Here is a 20924-nt window from a genome sequence, read left to right as displayed (position 1 = left end):
TGTTTGCATTTTACATTGCCTTGGTTTTTTGATAATGGTATTTTTATTAGGATATGAACTTTGTTTATAACCTCTGTGCTGGATAGATTTTTGTCAACTTGACACAAAGTAGAGCTTACTGGAAGTTGAAAAAATGTGTCAACTTGATACAAACTAGAGATTTCTGGAAGGTGAAAAAAAAATGTTTCCATAAGATCAGCTGTAGAATGTGTTCTTTATTAGTGATTGATGGGTGAGAGTCCAGCTTATCAGGGCTGATCTTACCTTTGGCTGGTGGTCCTGGTTTCTATAAGAAAGCTGTCTGAGCAAGCCATGATGAGCAAGAGAGTAAGCACCCCTTCATGGCCATTGGGCTGATTTTTTCTCCAGGGTCCCGCCCTGTTTGGGTTCCTTTCCTGACTTTCTTTAATAATGAACAATGGTGTGGAAATATAAGTCGAATAAACCAAAGGCATGGCATTTCATCACAGCAATAGTAACCCTAGCAAAGACAACCTCTCACTTCCTTTGAACAGTTTTGACTTGCTGCCATCCAAATGAAATGATGACATCAAAGAGACATTTATTGTGTCCCGAGCATGGATCTTTCCTGTAGATATTGTTCTTGATGTAATACAAGCATTGGAATACTTGTCCACTTTTTTCCCTTGAAACTTCTTCTCTTCTATAAATGAGTCTTTCACAATTATTCCTAGTTTGTGTTTAAGCTTATCAATGTATTAGATTGTATTATTGTTCAAAAATGCTCACCTCTTTACTTATGGGTTTTATTCCTGCTATACCCTGAAATCAGCTTCATGACAAACTGTTCTCAACAAATTATGAAAAGTGGCAGGGGTCACTTCTATGACAGCCTTAGGAAGGATGACATTCCATTTCTATACCTTCTAGGAATAATCAAGATAAGATTTGTTAATCCATCCTACATGCTAGAGCAGACTCTTCTAATAATATATCCAATTTCATATCTCAGCTCACCATTTTAAATTAGCTTGGTGTATAATACCACAAATGTATTTTATACATGTATATATAGAAAATACACATTTCTGCATACTTGTATGCCAAATATATGAGAATATATCTATACATAGACATGCAGAATATGTGTATACACACATGGATGTGAATGAGGGCTACTGTTCATGGTGCATCTTTACTCCACATAAGTCACACTTTCACTCTTAGTGTAGCCACATCCCATTATTGATATCCATGTGCCCAAGTTCTAGTCACACTTTCCAAATGCAAAGATTAGGAAACTTCTACACCCAGCATCAGACACCCCCAGACTGACTTAGTCACCTTTCCCTTATCATCTCTAATCTCATTTCCTAGCAAAGTGGTTTTGCCCCTTCAAACTTAATGTTAACTCTCTTCTCCATGGTAAGTGCTCTCAGATGCATTTAACTCACTCTGGATTTCTTTTAGCTTAACTTACATGCATTTTCTTACTTTTCTAGTTTAGAAAAATGTTTTTATATAATATTCATTATGAAACCTACTTAAGTTTAATATTTAACTCATCTTATGTCTCTGTTGACTAAAGTGGTGACTGTGTGTGGTCTAAAAATGCCCTATTCGTTTATTAATAAATCTGTAAGAATCCATTCAACTCTTATGTCAAAAGAAATGCCAAGGTGAAATAAAAATGAATTGAAGATTTAATTGAAAAGCTGAGTTTTCTTATGTGTTTACATTAAGAGTTATAATAAGATGAGATGCTCAGGACATAAAGAAAACCATGGACAAGTTTGACTACTTTGAAACAAACTTATTACTAAGGAAATGTGACATTTAAAAGTGAAAAAGCAAAGTCTTTTAAAACACCATTTCAAATACTTCTTTAGTGGGTCTCTTTGTTTGAAAGAGATGGCTAAAAACAAAAATAGACCAACTGATGGATAGTTAATGTTAGAAATTACAGAAACAAACCTACAATTTTAGGTATTTAGCAATTTAGTTCAATTGTAGGGGAAGTGGCAAAGTGCAAATTAAAATGCAATTTGTTATATTGAGCTCAACTGAAGGATATACTAGTATGCAGTCTATTCAGGGCACTCACATAAAATATTGGTTCCGTGATTTTGACTGTGAACTTAACAATGCAATTTAAAGCATATAATTTAATTGACATAAGTAATTTTTAAGCAATCCCGGTTATCTAATATAAAATATCATCAATAAATAAGCAAACATGTAATTTTAAGTTAATAGTTACATCATTTCACAGAGCAAGAAGCTCCTATTGGTCATAACAGCTTACAGTAATGGCCATTGTGAGCTAGCTGTCATGTACAAGAAGACACCAGACATGTTTCCAAAGGAGAAAAGCAACCACTTTTCTATATATCTATGATGCTTATGAACCACAACAACATCCATCATGGCCTGTTCCTAAGGATTCAGTAGTGGCATGCATACCTTGGAGGTAACCAATAGCTCTGTAGTTCAATTTAAGACCTGTTCAGTAAGAGGAAATATCATGTCTGGTAACAGAAACCTAGCCAAATAACTACATAGTGCTGGTAAAGTTGTGGATTTTAGAGCAAATTTGACCACAAATTCTTTAGAAAGCCAGCATAATCTTTATCAACAATTTAAATGTTTGTCTTCATACCCAAAGATAAGTGTCATCTTCACCCTTCCTCAAGAAAACTTCATATTGCAACAAATGAAGACCACCATAGAAAGTCCCAACTAATAACAATGCAGAGTTGCAGAGTCCATTTGCAAGGGATACATCTATAAAACCATCCCATACCTAAGGCACAGGGAACATGGTAGAGGAGAGGAAAGAAGAACTGTAAGAATCCAAGGATCAGGAAGCTTGCTGTGAGATTTTGATTCCTAGTAATGTCAGGAACTATACCCTCATTGGATCAATGACAGGGCTGCCAAAACAAGAGCTGAACAGAGGCAACAATGGCCATGTCAAAGTGGATGAAGAAAGTCCACAAGACCTCAATGCAACACAAAGAACACAGGCAACTAAGGAGTTCTTGGAGTGAAAAAAGAGTCTTCTTCAGGGAAGAGCACACCAGTTTTTATCAATACCAGAGTCAGCCTTGAAAACCTTCATCTAAATAATATTATACACTGGGCAGGCTATATAATCTACCACTATATGTAAATATCTCTATCTCTATATCTCTATGTACCTATATCTATATATAATCTATATATCCGTGACAGAAATTAATGTATAAAGGAACCATGAACTTGACAAAGAGCAAGGGAGACCTATAGAATGGTTTAGAGAGAGTAAAATAAAGGGAGAAATGGTGTTATATATTGTAACCTTGCAAAAATTAAAGAAAAAAAAAAAAACCAGGTTTGGAAAGCAGTAAAGGCAGAAGGCATACAAGCCAAATCTCTAACACACATTAAGAAAAATGATTGAATTAGGGAATGGAGAGATGGCTCAGTGTTTAAGAGCATTTGCTATTTCAAGGTCCAGAGTTTGGTTCTGAACATCATGCTGTGTGGCTGAGAATCCTCTCTCACTCTGTCTCCAGAATAAAGGGTTCAGTAATCTCTTTTGGCCTCAAAGGCCACTGGACTCTCTCTCTCTCTCTCTCTCTCTCTCTCTCTCTCTCTCTCTCTCTCTCTCTCTCTCTCTCTCTCTCACACACACACACACACACACACACATAATTAAAAAAAAGTCTTATAAAAATTATTGAATAACTTTTACTATTTGATATAATCATTGAACAAGTGAATTAAAGTAAATGAATTAACTTAGAAATTATCCCCAACATGGGTTTCGGCCAAAATTGTTCAAATGGTAGTATGTTACCACAATAATCCTTCTTTGGTTATAAAACAAAACAAAATAAAGCAGAACCAAATCAATCAATCAAACAAACAAAACCCAAGAAAATCTCTGTGTACTGATATTATATATGCAAGTAAAAGTTGTATCTACCAAATGCTTTTGGAAGGTTGTTTTTAAGCAAGTGCCTCTTATAGTTTACTTTTAGAATTACCATAAGCTATTTTTATGAAAATAATGTGTTCATAAGCATCTTAAGCACCACATTCTAGTGGCAAATAGAGCTGCGTCAGAGCAAGAAATGCTCAAAGATGAACTAGGAGCAGAACTTACCCATGTACACTGCTCTCCAAGCGTGCAAGGAAAACGAGTTTGTGAGAAGTGGTGTTTGCCATCAAACTGCACAGGTGTGTTAGGCATTGTTTGCGAGTGCACAACTGCCCTGAGTTTGAATCTGAACCCCACCCACCCCTGTGTTGACTGACCTTAATTAATGACCAATAATTCTTTGTTTCTTTGTTTATTTCTTTCTTGGCTCATTTGTTTGTTTCTTTATTTTTTTCTTTCTGTACTTCTAAAACATAGATTAAGACAATGGAATTTAACAGAACTGGAAGAGGTCTTTTTTCTCTATTCAGCCCACTCCTTCTCTCTGTTTGTGCTTTGCCTTGCATAGGCACATACTAGATTATAGACATTCAGGTCCGTGAGTGGCTGGGATGCCCTTCTCCCTGGAGTAAAGAGTCCAGTTTTGTACTTCTCACCAAGCAGAGCAAGAGTTTCTTCACCTCTGAACTTGAAATTCATTATTCCCCTTTTAACACTTTGGCAGCAGAATTCCCCCTTTAAAAATCATCTCACTTTTTATTCTATATGCGTGTTGAAATTCTGATAGCCTGGAGTCAGTATGTTTTTCTTTTTTAGTATGTTCTATCAGTACGTTATATTAGCAATTTGATTAATACATTTGCAGCTTAAAGTCCTCTCACTCCAAGAAATTTGTGACAATCAAAACAGGGATAGGTCATCTTCCTGGAGCACCTCTGAATTGAGGGGAAAAAAAAAAAAAAAAAAAACACTTTCAGAGACCAAACCATAAACCTGTAGTGTTTACATCTAATCCAAGCACTAGAGTTGTGCCCTGAAACCTGATTCCACCTTGAACCTCAGCTGAGCCATTGCTGGATTTGAGTATTTAATAAATTGCTCTTATATTAGTTACAGCACAACACTTACACCCTCTTGTCTGCCTTAGAATCAGTTTGCAAGTCCTCGACCTTTATGGAATTCTGCCATGTCCCCTCCCCCATTCTCCTTCAACCCACACAAGTTGGTTACAATGTAATCCATCCTGGAGCATTATAAACATTATTATGTCAATGCCAAAGTGGCTTTGGGAGAAAGATCTTTTCACAGCATAAAATTTCTCAACCAAGATCCTGTTCATCCACCATGTTAAAGAATTTGCCTTTCCAATGGGTTTGTAGGTAAAAACTAAAAAGATGACATCTCAAACCACAGCCAGGTTGTTGAGACAGGACACAATTCCAGGATGGCCAGAGATTCCTCATAGCATTATTAAATTTATGGGCTTGTCAGACCCATATCAGTGACAGATGAAAGAGGAGAGAAGATTAGGACTAAGCATCCCTGATGCAGTGGCCTGACCCGAAGGACAGTCAACCGGAACCCAGGATCACCTAGGAGAGCATGAGGGAACAAGAGGCACGAAGAAGGCCAGCAACTCAAGTGGTCTGATCAAGCTGACAAATTTTAATTTTTCACATCCTAATTTTATACAGGCAGTAAAAGGAAATAAGGCATGGAAAAGAAGGTATGGAACTAAGGGAACTTTCCAGTTAAAGGATCTTCTTTTGTGAAGAATTTCTTGAGGAGGGGGATGACCCAGGTGGAGGAGGGAATGTTCTGCCAAGCAGGATCTGTTGTCTGGGTGACTGTTCTACTCGGCTAGCTACCTGATCAAAGTGAGGTCTGGGTAAAGGCCTTTACTGTGGGAAACAGAAACCCAGGCTGAGATCTGTGTAAAATGGCGTTACCCAGGCTAAGGGAATTTCTTAATTCTGTCAGCTCCCAGCAGTGCAGGCAAGGGCATAATTAGATATAGAATGGTCTGGCTGAGCCTGAGAGGGGTTCTTTAAATAAATATTTAAGCAGATAAAAACATCAGGCAAGCAAAACCTAAAGAAATCTCAGATGAAGCACTAGCTTGACCTTTAACATGCATCCACTTTCTCTAATCCCTTTGCTTTCTGCAGCCTTGGGCAGGCTGCCACAGTGCCACAGGTAAGCAGGTTCCTGAAGGAAGACAACACAGCATCCCCAGTGGGAGTCAACTCTAAGTTGAGCAAGTAGATTGTCAGTGTTAACTTAGCTCTCTCTCCTTCCTTGTCTCACTTTAACTTATCCCTACAGCTTTTCCCCCCTGCTAGTAAAAGATTTATTAAAACCTCAAGTCCAGAAATAGCTCAGCTCAGTTTCAAAGTAGAATCGAGCTTCAGGGCAGAAATCTAGGACTTGGATTAGATGTTAACACTGGAGATTTATGCTTTGTTCTTTGAAGTGTTTGTTTTCCCTGACAGAATGCATGTATCCACATCCTACAATCTTTTCTGGAGTTTTTAAAATGTATTATTTCCAAGTACATCAAGTCTAAGTCTCATGGAGAAAAATCCAGACTACTTTAATTAAAGGAGCCCCCTTATGGGGGCTCAGTGGAAGAGGCCCTTGCTCAGCATCCACAAAGGTCTTTGATTCAGTCTCCAATGTTCCACACTCAAACACACACTCAGTGACAAAGACACAGAAACAAATAGACACACATTTACACACACAGACCCAGACACACACAAACACATCCAGAGACACAGACACACAAAATATACCCAAAGACACAGATACACACTCAGACACAGTTTGCTTTGCCCAGATTTATGGTTTATTTTTGCAATTGCTTTGGATCATGCATTACTCAGATACTATTTTGTTTTCCAGATGATATTTAAATTTTTTTATTTAGAGATGAGATGTTTGTGTAGGTGGTCTGCCACAGGTGAGAACTAAACAGTGTATTGTTGAACATAAGACAGACCTTCTTGTTCTTTAACAAAATGGAAGATGCGCACTTGATGATCAAGCCCTCTACATTAAACTAGAAGTGGATCTGTGGCATGGGCAATGCCGAGCAGACACAGGGGTTAATGTTGCTAAACCCAGGTTTTCTCTTCTCTAAATGAGGAGGTTTTCCTCCACCTTTGGCAGAGGCTGACTCAGACCTGTGTTAGAGTCTTCATGTGGGAGCTGGAGGAAAGCTCTAGGAGTCATCAGAGTGAGAGGAGAAGGAGGGGACAGCTCAGCTCACTCGAGCAAATCACACGTGTCCTAGAACGGCGTCCCATGGGGGACATTTTGTAATATTTCCCGTAGCTCAGCATCTACTGAAAACTTTAAGTTACAGCGGAGGAAACACAACTGGTGACTGAACCCGGAAGGCTGCGAAGGGAAGGGAGCACAGGAAGAATTGCAACAGCCCTCACAGGGTTTCCACGCGGACTGAGTGAAGGTCCGGACATCTAGAACTCCAGAAATCAGCGATTGGGACTGGGGTCTGGCAGACTTATCAAGCACAAGCTTAGTACATGAGAGGCGTTGAGCAGTCTTAGCCCGGAACATCAAAACAAGCGTTGCACCAGCTCAAGGTGTCTAGCTAGCTTTTGGACTAGAGATGAAGCTTCGTATACTTGTTTTATTAAATATCTGATAGGCACTCAAATTGGCTCCCTAAACCTAACTTAAATATCATTTTGCAATGGAATAAGTGAGTAGTTGGTTAAAACAAATCCTTTAGGGACTATACAATGAAGTCTTTTCTTGACTATAACCTACTTTAGCTGAAATTTCAAGGGGATGATATCGTCAGAATATTGCTATTTCTCCCTTTGCGTATTTTCAACAGCCTGGCTGTTCAAGGAAACAAAACAAACTCTATGCTCTCCCCGCTATCCTAGCAAAGTCAATAGAACAGCAAAAAGAGGAAGCTGGATTCCACTCTGCCTCATACATCAACGAAACTGCGCCCTGAATCCGACAGCCTTTATTTGAGATAGTTGATGATATATGAGAGCCCAGAATATTGCTGGATTCCCGAGTTACAAGTTCAGCTTATGGGAAATTGTGGCTCAATTTGTTTTAGGGGTAAAATAACAGGAAAGGTATTGATAGGAAAGGCACATCAGCAAGATGTTGCTTTAACTGTCTATCTTGGGCTATCAGGACTTTTTAAAGCCGTCATTTGATCTGCTCCTGCTTGACAAGGCTCTAAAAACAAAGAGCAGGCAGACTTCTTCAGTCCATTGATAAGACACAAGCTGCCTGAGAGCCAAGCTCTTAGGGCTCTGTGGATTCTCGACACACCTGTAGTTTATTGTTGACATTATGAGTGTTTTGGGTATAGAGCTCACAGGCCCCAGGAATGGAAAAGTTTGTCTGGCTCATTCACAGGGTAAGTCACGGTTCCAAAGGAGCGTAAGTTTAGAAAGGCTTCTGTGACCTGTGTGTGTCTCAGTGGCAGTGTCTGGCAATCAGGTATGAGACCTTGAATTCCAACTGCAACACTACCCCTTTCCCCACCACAAACCAGACCAGACCAGACCAGACCGGACCAGACCAGGCCTCCATTGTTTCCACCTATCCTCTGATCCAATCAGTAACAGTGACGTCAGTGTTGCCAGCTGTGTGACATACAAACATTTTGTCACTAAGACTAACAAGATTTCACTTGTACATTTCTTGCTTTTAAATTAAATGCACATTCATGTTTGTGTGTGTGTGTGCGAATGTGCATGTGCGTCTGTGTGTCCATCTGTGAATGTAGAAGCCAGAGGACAGTTTTGGGTGTTCTTCAAACAACGTCCGCTTTTGTGTTCTGTACAGAGTCTCCCATTGGCCTGGAACTGATCAAGTAGGTTCAGTTAGTCGCTTAGACTTGGTTCCTTAGACTTGTCTATCTCTGCTGAGCCGGCTGTAAGGTCACAGGAACCTGCCTCCATGCACCAGTACCAACCAGAAAAAAAAAAATGGCTAGTGTCAAGTATCTAGTGTCATAGTTACCTGTTCACATTTACAGAAACAAGGTATAATAAAATATAAAAAATGAATCTTCTTGTTTCTGTGGTTATTTTATTTTTCTCTAGGACGACAATATTGGAGCTGAGAAGTCGTTCATCTACATGCATGATTAAATGCATGTAATATCCTAAAACAATCACAATATAAAATTTACTAGTTACTGTATAGAATATTTTTGGAAGGTATTTGTAGATTTTTATAGATAAGCTGGGATTGAGGAATGTAGAAAGGTCCAGAAAGGACTTAGAGAGTCATCTCTGTGCTGAGTTTAGCCTGGTATGAAGTGATTCATCAACCAAGGTGAGCTGTGTAAAATTTGATGGTTATTTGGGGAAAATATCTCCTGATTATATAACATTAAGAGGATATTCAGAATAGGTTATTGTTTATTTTAAAGGAGACAAAAGATAAAAATTCAGTGAACGGGTTATTTTTTTAATGAAAATAATTATTATTAAAGTTATATTTGAATGTCAGAAGACAAATCTTTTGAATACTCAAAAGTCTGGTCTGCTCTACAGTATAAGCTCTTCCTCACCTCTATTTAATACAGGGAATGTTGCACCAGATACTAGAGAGAAGAGGAGCATGAGAAACCAAGTACTTTTTAATTTATGGATTTAATAAATTATTAATTAATTATTATTAATTATCACATATCATTAGTGTGATGATTGACTATGTTTCAGGACTGTAAACCTTGTGTGAAAGAGGCCTGCGTTTTGGTGACAGAGGGTGAAATGGCGTGAAAAGGGCCTCCTAGAGATGACATGGTCAGCTTGACTTTTGGCAATACAAAGGAAAATGAAAAACATACCTGTGTGCAAATACTACATTTGTACGACAATCAATAGAACTTGGTAACTGATTTTTACAAGTACAATGGGGCAGGAAAGTCATCTGTGGTGCCCTTCCTTTTGGCTGAACTGTATGTGACAAATAAGACACAGCTTCCTATGACAGACATCTCCTTACTTCATGAATCATGACTGAAATTAATAGCATTATTTATGAGATCAACATAAAGGACATAAAACACAGTATAAACATCTGGTTATAACAGGTGTGCTTGTAAATAGTTTTATCAATAATAATTAACATTAAGTTGGTGGCTTATAGTTAACAAAGTGCTTTAGTGTTTATTACCTCATATGACATCCTCTTTGTAGGCACATAAATATTCCAGCTTATCTCCGAGTTGGGAATAGCTTAGCTGTTGACTCCAATAATCCTCAAGTCATGACATAAGGGCCACATTCTCTAGCATGATTTGTATTAGAGGTAAAATAACAGGAAAGGTATTGATAGGAAAGGCATATCTGCAAGACATTGCTTTAACTGTTTATCTCAGGTTATCAGGAGTTTGTAAAGCCATCGTTTGATCTGCTCCTGCTTAACAAGGCTCTAAAAACAAGGAATTTTCAGTCTCAAAAAGTTCTTCCATATAAATTACCAAAATAATACAAAAACATTTTGCATCTTAGCTTCAAAACACTTACCATTGCTTTTATTTTAATCTATGGGTGTCTAGACTAATGTTCCTTTGCACATAGATTTATGAAGGGGCAAAGTATGAACTCTTACTAGTCACAATATCACTAGACTTAACCACCATGCCTTGCTCATGTAAAGAATGGTGTCATGGTCACTGATCTATTGTTGTGAAGAGAAACTATGACTTACATCAGGAAGCATTTAACTGGGGCTTTCCTTCAGTTTTATAGGGTGAGGTCATGACCCTATACTGGCATGATAAGTGGCAGGCACTGAGGCAGGTACCAGGCAGGCACTGAGGCAGGTACCAGGCAGGCACTGAGGCAGGCACCAGGCAGGCACTGAGGTAGGCACCAGGCAGGCACTGAGGCAGGCACCAGGCAGGCACTGAGGCAGGCACCAGGCAGGTGTGGTGGTGGAGCAGTAATTGAATGGTTACATTTGATCCATGAGCACGAGGCATAGAGAGTGTCAACTGGGGTTGGCATGGGCTTTTAAAGCTTCTGAGAAATATGTACAACCATAGTTGACATAAACATGTACAATACTTGTTCCCCATTTTCATTTAGTGTCAGGAATCTAGACGTAAGTATATCTGGGATTTACTGGTGGGAATTCTAGATCAATACAGAATAGTAGATGGTAGGCAGATCTGCCGATTTCTCTACATTGTCCCTGTGCAAAGTCTTTCTACAGGGAGCTAAGCCTTTGGACAAGCGTCTCTGTGCTTACAGAGTGGGAGAATGTCCCCACTTATACCCATGCTGAATCCAGTACATACTGGGCAGCATGGGCTCCATGAAGTTCTTTTCTGTGCAGGTGGAGGTCTTTCTTCAGCCACTGCAGTGTGTTCTGCATGATGCTCCAGTGGCTGCCTCCTATCACATCAGAAAGGCTATAGCAATTCCTTGCTTTGTATACGTTCATCAAAACTGATGCCCAATCCTATAGATCACATGCCCTAAGTGACTGGTCTCAATATGACCCTCAAATTACACTAGATATTTGTTACTCTGTAAAAATTTCAAGACAAGATAATGTAACTCCTAGAGGAAACCTTTCTTTTGATTCACAGTATTAATTACTTTGGAGTAAATTCCTCACACCATTGTCAGTAAACTCTTTCTTGACTTTTGTCCACTTCTTGAGGTATAGACTGTCAATGAAGAAGAAATCAAGTGTTCTTCCTTTTTCAGGACAATGAATCATCCTTAAATACAACAAAACGTACAATCATCAGTTATGATTGCTTTAGAACAAATAATATTAATTAGAAGAGCATTTTATAAAAAATTTAAAAAATTAGATTTTTTTTTCTGTAAAACTAAGGATATGCCATACAGGAAAACAGTGAAAAGTTATTATGTCATGAGCTTTTATGAAGATATAAAGAAAAATGGAGATTTGAGAGTGATAACAGTTTGGACAGTGGTAAAGCAATAAATAGCTGGGCAGGGTAGCATAAATCACTCATGAGTCTGAGGCAAAACAGTCACAAGTTCAATGCTTGCTAATGCCTGCTTGGGCTATTGAAATACATCAAGGTCAGCCTAGGAGTCACTGAGCTCAGGATTAATGTAAGAAGAATACAAAAGGGCTGAGGCAGTAACTAAGTCCTAAAAGGCTTGCCTTGCATTCCTGGTGTCTCCAATTCAGCCTTCAGCATGTCCCTTCAAAATAAACAAATAGAACAATATATTACATAAACTATAAATAGACTGGTAAAATGTACAGTTGACCCACTGGGAAAATAGATATTAATCTTTCAGAACTCGCATAGCTAACTACACATTAAATCTATCTTGGGAGATTTTGCAAACACAAAATGCAAACCTAAAATGTCTCCATCACTTTTCATTCGCCCCTGTAGCTCTCCCTGCTGAGAGACGAAACAGAGTGGAAATACCATCTTAGCGTTATTATGCAATGTTCTACAAATTTCAGAGCTCTCCAAAGTCCAAGCACAAAGTCCAAGAGCCACTGCTATAGAAATATGTATTATGGGATGGAAAGAAGGTTCAGTAGATAGTGCCACCAGCACCAGACCTGTGATCTAAGTTTCATTCCTAATTCTCATGTGATTGAAAGAGACAACTGACTCTCAAAAGTAGTCTTCTGGTCTCTACACATGTCCCATGGCATGTATTCACCCACACTAACCCCACACAGTAAATGAATGCAATGCATGAATTTAAAAAATTTAAAAAATTAAGAAAACAATGCCAAGGTGCATAAGGGATGAAGGGAAAACGAGGCTCCACACCTAGATATAGAGTTACTGGAGGGCAATAGCTGCTTAGAGAAGAATAAGTTTTTCAGGGCTGAACCCACGATGAGTTACAGGTTTCCTAATTCTAAGTGGTCGGTCCCAAACCTCAGAGGTTAGATGTCTGCTCTTCCAGACGACCTGACTTCAATGTCCAGCAGCCACGTGGTGGCTCACCACCATCTTTAACTGTAGCCCACAATGATGCAAAGCTCTCTTCTGGACTCTTTGGGCTGGTGCCAAAGATAAGCATGTCAAACACTCATACACATCAAATAAAAATGAATTAAATCTCAAAAATTAAAACTACTGTAGTTTTCTTTGATATTATTTTAATGCCATTCTTTCCTAAAGGCATTGTATAATCGTCTCATATAAAATTTTAACAGTGATACATTTAACTACTCAACTGGCCATGTGGATAGTTTGCCACTAATTGATATTCTCTCAGTTAAGAATATAAATATTCTTATATGACCAACTTTGTCTAACATATAAGAAGACTTAAAAAGAAAAGCCAACAAAAGAACTATTAACTGACAAAACTACATAGTGATTATCTTCAAATACATAGCAATTAAGAAAATATACATTGCAATAATATTTCCCATGAAAGCTCATGTAAAGGAAAAAAGCACTCACAATACCAAACTTAATAAAGATAGAAGTTTGTGTATCTTCAAGCTAGATTTGGAAAATAAATAAAGATTAGCTATACTTTATATGTTTTCAAACCTAATTCTTCAACTGTAAAATTTTTATGAAATTCTTAGAGGAAAATGTGGCAGTGTTTTTCACTGCTGGGATTTATGTGAAGGAAGAGATGCAGAGGTTATTTAAAGATATAAACGTGTGTGCCTATTCATATATTGATCTACAGGGTACATTTTCCACAGTGTTAATGTATTTTGAAATGGTAATAGTATATATCACTTGGGATTTGGTTATAAAATTTTTGGTAGATCTCCCAAATAGACTAGTATAAATTTTTAAAGAAGGTGATAAAAGTTATCAGTATGTTTCAAGACAGAGGTAAGAGATATTTAAATTATAATAATATATACTGAAAACATAAATAATATGACCATTTTAAAAGATAATATGCATGGAAAAGGGTAAAGATAGGAGTTAAAACAAAAAAAAAAAATAAGGCTGAAAATTGGCTGGTAGGCACTGAAACTGTGGGGTTGATATTTAGCTAAATTTGAGGCTAATTAATTGAGGCTTAGTTAATGAGTCGTGAGCATGTCTGACCTCCCAGATCTCTGGAAATCTCTAGAGGGTCCCCCACCTCCCACTTTCCTAGGCTGCTTATTTCCATTACCCTTGGCCCTCTGGGCTTCTCTTCTGTCCCCTCCCCTCCATGTCTGATCCTGTTACCCCTTTCCCCTCCCCCTCTCCTTTCCCACCCATGTCTTTTCCTCCCTCTGCTTCCTGTGATTATTTCTTGCCCTTCTTAGTAGGGTGGAAACCTCCCCACTTGGACACTTCTGTTTCTTACACTTGGAATTCACAGAGACTTCCTTAGCCTCAAATTAAGCTAAAGTTCCTGATTCAGAATTGTTCTTGTCTAAAAGAACTGCAGGGACAAAAATGGATAAGAGACTGAAGGAAAGGGAGTCTAATGACTGGTTCTTGGAATCCATCTTAGTGGGGATTGGGGAAGGCAAAGCTGACATGACTGTCCTCAGAGAGACCCTACCAGCAGCTGACTGATACAGTAGCAGATTCTTACCCCCAAACACTGGACTGAAGTCGGGGAACCCTGTGGTTAAATTAGGAGGATTGAAGAAGCTGAAAGGGAGAACAATCCCATAGGAAGACCAGCAGTCTCAACTAACCCAGACCCCAGGGAGCTCCCAGAGAGTGAGCCACCAACCAGGAGCATACATGGGCTGGTCTGAGGTCCCTAGCACATATGTAGCAGAGGTTTACTTAATCTGGCCTCAGTGGAAGATGTGCTTAATCTTAGAGAGACATTAGGCCCCAGAGACAGGAGAGGTTTGTTTGGGGGGAAGCACCCTCTCAGAGGCAAGGGGGAAAAAGCATGAGATGAGGAACTGTGGGTGGGGGTAAGGGAATCAATGCCTGGAAAGTAAATAAATACAATAATTTAAATAAAAAATAAAAATAAATAAAATTTTACAAATTAAAATAATCTAAAGCTCTTGACTTATAAAAGAATTGAGGCAAAATGGCAATGTGGGAAGCACAAGGCCTTTTCCAGACTTGTGAACACTTGGCAGGACTGGGACAGTGGTCATTGTCACAATTGGGAAATATTCCTGGTACCCATAGATAGAGATCAGAAATGCTGCTGAACATCCTATCCAGTCTAAAGAGTTGATAGCATCAGGGCCTTAAGGTTAGTCAAGGCAATTCAGTTTCACAACTGTCTGTTGAACTAGTATGACGTGAGAGATTTGGGAACCACAGCAACACATACGGGAGCTGAGCTGTCATGATGGGGAAATGTGGGCAACACCTTCTAAAATGAAGGACTAATGAGAAAAGGTCATAAAGCTGTAGTAAGTAAAGGAAGGGGACAGATGACTCTTTTAAGGGTATGCTTGCTCATCTCCTAATATCACTCATGATTATTTTTAAAATGATTTATTTAATTTATATGCATTGGTGTTTTGCTTGCATATTTGTGTGTGTCAAACACCTTGAAACAGGAGTTACAGACACTTGTGAACTGCCCTGTGGGTTCTGGGAATTGAACCTGGGTCCTCTGGAAGAGTAGCCAGTGCTCTTAACCATTGAGCCATCTCTCTAGACCCCTCATGAGAATATTTGAGCTATTAACAAATGCCAAAATTCATGAACATTATTGATTTGATTATTGAGTGATCAGGTGTGATGGTGAAATGGGAGTGGACAAAGTAGGGGTGTTATAAAAAATGTATAATCATTTGGCTGATTGATCACCATAAAGCTTTCCTAACACACACTTTTGAAAAACTTTGATGTGAAAAATGTTTATTGTATAAAGCTAAATGAATAAATAAACCACAAATCACTGAGTACATTGTGATCTAAATCTTACAGAGCAACGTGCGGAGACTTTGGCAAGAAATATGTTAAAATGAGCTATGCGTGCGGCTCTCTCTGTCGCTGCATTATAGGCAATGCTAAATATATTTTTCTTTATAGTGTATGCACGCTCTAAATCACTGGAAGCAATCATATGTTATTTTTATAATTAGAGGAAGGACAAAACATATTGATTACTGCAGTCAAGGCTTTTTACATTAGCAAAGAAGGCAGTGTGACCACCTGGCCTTGAGGAGCTTAAATAAAAAGCCAGGGATGAATCATATGGGCCTAAGGAGTTTATGATTGGTGTTAATGTATTTAGCAGTAAAGTACAGGAATAGCAAGAGACTAACCTTCTGTCTGCTAGTTCAGCCCATGGCTAAATGTGTTCTTCAACATTCCATGTCACCAGCCGTCCTGTGAGCGAGGCATTATTCAGCCTATCTTAGTGATGACCTTGTCCGAGATTATCTTTGTGCCAGGATAAACATACAGTTAGGATTCTACCTCAGATCTGAGTCCCCTTTGTTTAAGTCACCTCTTGTCTGTGTGCTTGCTCTATCATTCTGAGACTACAAGAAAATGTCTCTGTACTCACTATCCTAAATGATCAGAGAGCCAGAGACACTCATTTGCGTTTCTCCAGGGTCACAGATGTAGTCCCAAAGGTGCAAATGGAAAGCCACGAGTCCATCCAGGACAAGCTCAGTGTAAACTTTACTCCCTCGGTGTGCAGTCAGCACAGGATCCTCATGTTTTTGGTTTTTGTTTGTTTTGTTTTGCTTTGCTTTGCTTTTAGGGTCATAGCACACACCTTTGCAAAGTCAAGTGATTTTGCAGGAAGAGATGTTTAGCACTGAGGGGAAAGTAGTAAAGTGTGATGGATGATGGGAGTTTCCTTCCTCCTCAGAGGCTCCTCCTTATCTACAACTGATAGAACTCGGGAGGACCTCACAGAGTTTGATTAATGCGCGTTCATTCCGACAGCTCCCCGCACAGCACTCAGCCATTCTGTCTGCTTCTCTTCAGCCTGTATCGTCAGATCCCCTTCTCCATCGTCTGTGTCATGGTAGAACAACTCATTCTCATTCAGATCGGAGAAGTAGATCTATCACAATGTCTGCAGAACCAGCCCCAATTCTTTCTATTTAACAAACAAACATCACCCTGTGTCTGCTATTGAAAATGCCAGCTAGCAGCCCAGGACTTACTTGTTCATTCAGTGATTCCCTTATAGAAATTGTGGACTATTTCTTTTGGTTTTTAATTCATAACTTTATCCATATAGAAGATGTAGAAAGGAGGAAAGCTTAAAAGGTAATTATGTTTTATTTAAGAAAAATATACAGAAACACGTGATCTTTTTATATATACTTCATACTTTTTTTGTAACACTTCGCCTTTCGTTTATGGTCATTCGCTATGGTCACTAGTTAATAGTCACTAGTTTATAGTCACTAGTTTTATTAGTGACAATGTTCATTTTTCCTCACAATGTCACACCAATTAACTTGGAGAAAGAATTTACTCACTATCAGAAAAATTAAAACTAATCTGGGATTTTGCCAATGTTACTCTCCTCAAATAAAGCTTGAATCAATTTCCTATTTTATGACATGATTAATAATGACTGTTATTTGAATCTGTACCTTGCTCACTACCAAGTGAATGTTATTCCCTTCACTTCCTAAATGCAGAATCTGAGGCTCTATGTCTAAATAAATTATTCAGATTTACATCGTGATAATTATTTAAACAGAACTGTACCCCATTGTTTCCATACAATCTCCTATGGTCTTCCATACACAATACTCAATTTTATTTCAAAACTAACTACTAAAAAATGTGGGAATGCTCAGTATGGTTCATCATGAGAGTGATACAGAACAAAACCACACAGGCACACTTCATATTCATCAGCAGGCTATCATCAGACAAACCTCAGGGAAGAGAAAGTAACAAGTGTTGGTGCCGATGGGGAATAGGTGAGCTTCTGCACTGCTGTTGACAGAGCAGAAACATCAGGAAATTAAGATGCAGAACGGACATGTCCAAAAATTCAAATTTAACTGTTGTGTTCTGATGTTCAAGTTTCTTTTTCTCTTCTTCTCTTCCCACTCTTTTCTTGCTTACTTCCCTTCCCCCTCCTCTTCTCTTTCTCCTCCTTCTCCTCCTCCTCTCTCTCCCATACCTCCTTACCTTATTCCTCCTCCTTTTTCTTCAGACACATTTTAGCTCTTGATAGCCTTGAACTCATGGACATCATAATGTCTCATGCTGTCACGTGTGCCTGACATTTACTCTGGATTTTTCACTTGGTTGAATGAAGGGATTCCACAGTAAAACACATTTCTGGTGTTTCTGCGAAGATGTTTTCGGTGATGAGAGGCGTGTAGAATAGTAGCTGAGGGAGGAAGGTGCACCTACAAAGAGCCAAGGTGAGTGTAACTTGCCAACAAGACTGAGCACTTAAATTTGACCTTCAGAATCTGTGGAAGGAGGGAGGCAACTTCAGCCAGTTGTCTTCTGAATGCCACACAGATCCCATGGCATGGATGACATGCGCCAAATAAATAAATGAAAATGTGAGCAGATAAATAATATTTTTAAAAGATTTACCTGGGATACTAGAGATGGCATCCTAAGATCTCTGAGTGCTGGATAGTAAAGAGTTGAAGGAATGAGCTAGCCAGCATGTGCAAGATTCTTTTTCCCCTGGAGTCAGTCCATCTACTACCAGAGAGTCATCTTGGAGATCAGCCCAATTCCCAAAGCCTCTGAACACAGACTGGCATCTACAACTCTCCACGGTGCTCCAAGGTCTTTAGTTGCCATCCTCAACTGCATTATTGTTTCATCTTCTTCAGAGATTACCATTTCCTTGTACTAAGAAGTTATGGTATTTGCTGCCTGCTCAAAAAGAAGTGTCTATTTTGGGACCACCTAGGCTCCATGCAGCATGACAAATTTATAAATTATCACTTATATAGAATGTTCAGAAAGGGAAACTTCCTTCGTGACAGAACTGAGCCTTTGTAGGACAGAAGAAATTATTGAATGAGCATGGACTTAATACTTCCACCACATAGTGACTACAAAGCAGGCCAGAGTATTGGGTTTAGTGTTACAAGTTACTACTTTCAATTGCTGTGTCCTTGGGTTGTACCCTTGGGTGTTCTGAAACAGCCTAGACTTTGCATGCCTGCCCAGTTTACAGGACAAAGGAAATGTTTAAATTATTTCATCTCAGACTCACCAAAATTAAGTTAATGTTATGGTCAAGCACATTTTTGTCATCTTAGTTAAGTTAGAGATGCACACTCTCTAGCTCAGTGGTTTTTTCTTTTATAGATTACTGGAAAACTCTGATGTCATTGTGGGTGTACTAGCTGGTTTTGTGTGTCAACGTGACACAAGCTGGAGTTATCACAGACAAAGGAGCTCCAGTTGAGAAAATGCCTCCATGAGATCCAGCTGTAAGGCATTTTCTCAACTAGTGATCAAGGGGGGAGGGCCCAGCCCAGTGCGGGTGATGCCATTCCTGGGCTGGTGGACCTGGGTTCTATAAGGAAGCAGGCTGAGCAAGCCAAAGGAAGCAAGCCAGTAAGTAACATCCCTCCAGGGCCTCTGCATCAGCTCTTGCTTCCTGACCTGCTTGAGTTCCAGTTCTGACTTTCTTTGGCGATGAACAGCAATGAGGAAGTATAAACCGAATAAACCCTTTCCTCCCAACATTGTCTTGGTCAGGATGCTTGTAAAGGAATAGAAACCCTGACTAAGACAGTGGGTTTGACACAAGGCAAGATGGCTACCGTCACACTAAGCTGATCCACCATTCCTGAAGCTCAGATGCTTAAATGATTAGATTATCATCACTAAGTGTCAACACCCCTTCTTCTGAAATAGCTTCTTTTATTTAGTTTTCTCTATTTCAACCTCAAAAATTACAAATCAAATATAGATGATATATACTACTCACAAGAGAATTTAAATATTGAATGTAGCTTGTAAAAGAAACATGTAAATGAGGACTTTAAAATTCATTCTTGTCACACCTTATGGTATTTAGTGAAATCTATAATGTTAAGGATTTGAAAGGAAGCTAATCTGTGTTCTAGATGAACTGTGCTTTCAGTTAAAATGTACACAGAATTTGACTGGGAACAAAAATGAAAGACTAAAGTACAAAAATTAAGGCTACGTGCCTTTAACTCCAACTCCAGGGCATCTGATGCCTCTGGTCTCTGCGTTCACCTATAGTACTCCCATGAACAACCCTCAACCAAACCTCTCACACCCTTCCTCCACTCCACACACCTCAGAATAAAATATAAATCTTTACATTAAAGAGTCATTGCAGTTGTTTTTAAAATAATTTTACACATCACTTAGTATAGCATAAATCAATTGAAAACTCCAACTCTCTTTTACTAATCTAACTTGCAGACTGTGTCAAGAATCTCAAACGAGCGTCAGATGTGCTCTGTCCTGTTTATTTGCTCATTCTCACTCTGCTGGCTGGATGGATGTAGGGTTGTGGGGTCCCATGTCTGTTCCTTCCTCTTAGCCCATGGCTGCAGGGCAGGTGTGGGCTATAGGGAAGAGCCAATATACTGCTCTGGATGTGGGAAAGTGGGAGCTGGTTCAGGGATCCCAGGGCCGGCAATGAGGCCTGGCCCATGGGGTTCTCAGGCTCTTGGACATCCAGACACCGCTGGGAATCGCAGAAGAGCAGAGAAGGAAGTTTGGGGCCCACCTGCTGAGTCTAGCCCAGGTCCAGGGGACAAAGGGAGCCTCCAGCTAGTCCCACAGTGAGTGTTGTCTTTGACATGACAGCAGCAGGCTGGATGTCTGGGAGTGTAGAGAGGCCTTTTATGGGAGATTAGGCAAAGGCTCTGTAGGCAAAGGCCTTCATTGCTCTCCACAGTGGACCTCTATGAATAGAGGCAGTCCATGGTTCTAAACAATTTATTGTCATGGCAGAAAATGAATGTGTAAAACCGTTCCCTACTTCCCAGGGTGGGCTTTTGCAGGAGGCATGTCTGGGAGAGGAATCTTATTAGGCATTGCCCTCCAGGCCTCCAGGTACCTCATTAGCATGGAGGTATCTGTCTTGAGGCTACATGACCACAGATCATGTCTCTTTTCCTATTGTCTTGGTGTGAGATATTAGGGATGCCTCATCTACACGTGCAAGGGCTT

This window comes from Micromys minutus (genome assembly GCF_963924665.1).
Source record: "Micromys minutus genome assembly, chromosome: 24".
In the NCBI taxonomy this organism is placed as follows: Eukaryota; Metazoa; Chordata; class Mammalia; order Rodentia; family Muridae; genus Micromys; species Micromys minutus.
This window is presented reverse-complemented; position numbering follows the sequence as displayed.